Genomic DNA, 4615 nt, shown 5'->3' with positions numbered 1-4615 from the left:
GCTGGTATTTATGTTTACAAACTTGACTTGTCCCTCCTCACGTGTAGGAGGAGACTGAGACTCAGCTCTTCACCAAGCAGCTAAGAATCAAGTTTTTCTTGTTGCATGTTTCTTTCTTAGTTTTATTTTTGTTCATAAGACATATTATTACCAGGTGGATGGTTTAGTGTGGGTTCCAAGTTGTTCATAATTATAGATAAATGATGTGGTTCAAATGCTATGAGTTATAAGTTCCAGAGTAATACTGCGACAGCCTGCAGGTACGAGCTTGTGAAACAAGGTGAGGCCTGAATTTAACACAAATGAGCAGAAGACTTCAAAAGCACATTGATCTCATTAACTCACCATAAAACCCTCTTCTCTTTAATACATGCTTCTGTTCACTCCACTTGGCGGTCTACCGGTCATATTAACCCATCTTTGGCTTTAAAAAGTTATATTTTTGGACACTATTTAACCTAATTGGCATCAAAGGACTGAAGAAAAACTACAAAGTTGTTTAGAATCCCACTTCTAAAAACTTAATTACAAACAGAATGCAGTGATTAGCAAATCTCATCAACTCCTGTTTTATTCCCAATACAACATAAACAACACATCAGATGTGGAACATGAGACATTTGACCATTTTGTGGAAAACGTTATCTCATCTTGAGTCTGATGGCAGCAACACATCCGTAAAAAGCTGGAACAGGGGTAACAAAAGGCTGGAAAACTAACTGGCACAAATAAACACCAACTGGAGGAGCATGTGAAAACTAATTTAGTTATAATTAATTAGTAAAATTATATAAATAGTATCAAAGCAGCACTTCAGAGAATTTCACCAATCTGAGACAAAGTGCTTCCAATAATAATAATGGAACAATTACAGAGAAATATTCTCAACAAAATGTTCTGAAGACTTTGAAAATCCCACCATCTCCAGCGATCTACACAAGTCATGTTAGATGGGACAAGGCTGAAGATCAAAGTAGAAACAGACATGATTCTCAGGAACACTGAACACTGCTCACCTTGAAATCCACAAAGGCAGGTTAAACCACATCCTGCATCCATCACAACAGCTGCTGAACTGGTCTGTCTGCAGTCCAGACCTTTCACCAATACACAAAATCTGGAGCATCACGGAAGCAGAAATCCAGCAACCAAGGTCCAGGACCGTAGAGCAGCTAGAATCCTGTATAAGACCAGAAAGGGACAACATTCTTCTCCTAAAACTCCAGCACCTGGTCTCCTCACTTTCCAAATGTTTCCAGACATGTTAGAAGAAGAGGAGATGCTACACCATGCTGAACATCACCTGGAACTACTTTTTACACCGTGCCGAACACCACCCTGGAACTACTTTTTACACCGTGCCGAACATCACCCTGGAACTATTTTTTACACCGTGCCAAACATCACCCTGAAACTGCTTTTTACACCGTGCCGAACATCACCCTGGAACTATTTTTTTCACCGTGCCGAACATCACCCTGGAACTACTTTTTACACCGTGCCGAACATCACCCTGGAACTACTTTTTACACCGTGCCGAACATCACCCTAGAACTACTTTTTACACCGTGCCGAACATCACCCTGGAACTACTTTTTACACCGTGCTGAACATCACCCTGGAACTACTTTTTACACCGTGCTAAACATCACCCTGGAACTACTTTTTACACCGTGCTGAACATCACCCTGGAACTACTTTTTACACCATGCCGAACATCACCCTGGAACTACTTTTTACACCATGTTGAACTTCACCCTGGAACTACTTCTTACACCATGCTGAACATCACCATGGAACTACTTTTTACACCATGCTGAACATCACCCTGGAACTACTTTTTACACCGTGCCGAACATCATCCTGGAACTACTTTTTACACCGTGCTGAACATCACCCTGGAACTACTTTTTACACCGTGCTGAACATCACCCTGGAACTACTTTTTACACCGTGCCAAACATCACCCTGGAACTACTTTTTACACCGTGCCAAACATCACCCTGGAACTACTTTTTACACCATGTCGAACATCACCTGGAACTACTTTTTAGACCGTGCCAAACATCACCCTGGAACTATTTTTTACACCGTGCCGAACATCACCCTGGAACTACTTTTTACACCGTGCCGAACATCACCCTGGAACTACTTTTTACACCGTGCCGAACATCACCCTGGAACTATTTTTTACACCGTGCCGAACATCACCCTGGAACTACTTTTTACACCGTGCTGAACATCACCCTGGAACTACTTTTTACACCGTGCTGAACATCACCCTGGAAGTAATTTTTTAGATGTGTTGCTGCCATCAGATTCAATATGAGGTAAAATTTTCCATGAATTACTAAAATATCTTAGTTTGAACACCTGATATGTTGTCTATGTTCTATTGGAACATAATATGAGATCCATAAATCATTGCGCTCTATTTTTATTTACATTTTACACAATAACCCCATTTCTTCAGAATTGGACAACATGTTTATATCAGAGGCAATTTTTATTTTCAGCTGTTGCTCAAAGTTTAGACTCTAATGTTCATAAAAAGACAAAAAGTACTTAGTACTTAAGTACTATAAAATTCAGAAATGTTCATGTTGTTGAAGGTGATCAACATGTGCATGCATGTTGTTATTCTCTGTCAAATATGGAAAACAAATCAAAAATGGAAATTTCTTCTATGTTTTATTGGCTTGATTGCTTGTTTGTTTCATTGGAGTCATACAAATAAAGATAATTTGAACTGAGTTGAAATTGCAATATGCTGCAGCACAGTAACATACACTACAGTTTTTGACAGTGGGAATTCATCATTATCTATGATCCTTAGATGTGCCAAGACAACAAGAACACAAACCTTTTTTACTGTGAAACAAATCTTCATTTACATTAGGTGTGCAGACCTCCGTCAAGACATTGTCATTTTTCTGTTGTTGCCAATGACTGGGGGCATCATTGATGTGCAGTCAGGAGAGACAGGTGAGACAGGTGAGGCAGGTGAGGCAGTGCCTAACATATAAAAAATAAATATTAATATTTTCCACTGATCTGTGTTAAAAATGCATTTTCAGTATGACTCTAACACGTTTTTGACAGTTTATTAAGTTAAAATCGCTGAATTTGAGCATTTCCTGATCAAATCCAGGGCAGAAACCCCGGTGGAGGCAGAGGCGAGCTGTGCCTCGACTTTGGCTGCGTGATCCAATGCAAACTGGGTTGCATGAGGCGTGCCCGTTTCTGGCTTCATGCAGCAGCAGGAGATGATCTGTGTTTCATGACCAGGCTGAAAATGAAACATAGCTGCTGCTGGATGATCCCGTCAGATATTAATGTCTATTAATGAAGAGTGTGTAACTTTAGAAAGTTAAAAGTGTCGTGAAATGTCGCAGGCTCCTAATTAGAAAACATCCTACACTTAATAAGATTAAACTACAAAAAAAAAAGAAAATATTAACCAGATTTTTTTTAAATTTTTACTATTTTTGCATTTTTAAACATTTTTAGTTTGACTTTTAATCAATTTTTGCCTTTCCCACGACATTCCTCTCCACAGCAGCCTCCATTACAACTACATGTACCAGGCTATTATGCACATTAGAGGATGTCATTTAGCAACTTCTAACAACTTTTAGGACAGCAAGTAGCTACTTTTCTCTCTGAGGAGTTGGTAACAGTGGGTGTGTGAGTGTAATTGAAAGGGAAATGTTGATGGGATATGAAGCATTACCAGTTGCATGCTGTTGAATGAACATTGAAATAAGACGCTCTCTTCAGTTCTTACAATTGTAAATCTGACTGCATAGGAGGAGAAAAAAATGACTAGATCCAGGTGGTAATCTGGATCACCCCAAACTCCAATCACTTGTTCTTTATTCTATTTCTGAGATTTTCTGAAAATTTTATTTAAAACTTAAACATAAAATGAGGTAAATATAGCCAGGTCTGAACAGGTTAACATCAAGTGATGGGTGGTGGTGCATCTCTAAACCAGCACACACAGAAGAGTGTGTTGCCTAATTGTTGTGTTTAGGAGAGAAACAAGGCGTTGGTTATTTGTTATTCAAATTACAAAGTAGTTTCCGTGTTTCACTGCATACCTTAGCCTTCCATTGAAGAAGTGACTTATATGTACTGTGTTATTTATGATCACAGAAAAGAAGCACAAATGTTTGACAACATTTTATTGTTTTGTGGGGGAGGGGGAGGGGTTACACCCTGAACACTTGAATTTAAATATTGTCCTGGAAAAATGTTTCAGCTACTTTAATTTTGGTGTTTAGATTTTCTGCTGTGCACGAAGCAGGAACATAAAACACATGTGAACGACAGTAAGCCGTCAGCCTGAACGCTGTGTGTGTGTGTGTGTGTGAGTGTGTGTCTGTGTGTGTGTGTTGCTGGTTCACATGTGTATTAACATATAAAACACAAATAAAAATAAATAGGCAGCACAGGGTGAATAAAGCTGCCTACAGTGTACGGCGTCCTGGCTGCTTTACGGCTTTGACATACAAAATATCAAAGTTTCATTTCTATAGTGTTTTCCCATGAAAAGATACACTAAAATATGTACAAAAATGTGAGGGGTGTACTCCTATCATGCTTTTTTTTT

Source organism: Melanotaenia boesemani, chromosome 11, assembly GCF_017639745.1.
Source record: "Melanotaenia boesemani isolate fMelBoe1 chromosome 11, fMelBoe1.pri, whole genome shotgun sequence".
Taxonomy (NCBI): Eukaryota; Metazoa; Chordata; class Actinopteri; order Atheriniformes; family Melanotaeniidae; genus Melanotaenia; species Melanotaenia boesemani.
This window is presented reverse-complemented; position numbering follows the sequence as displayed.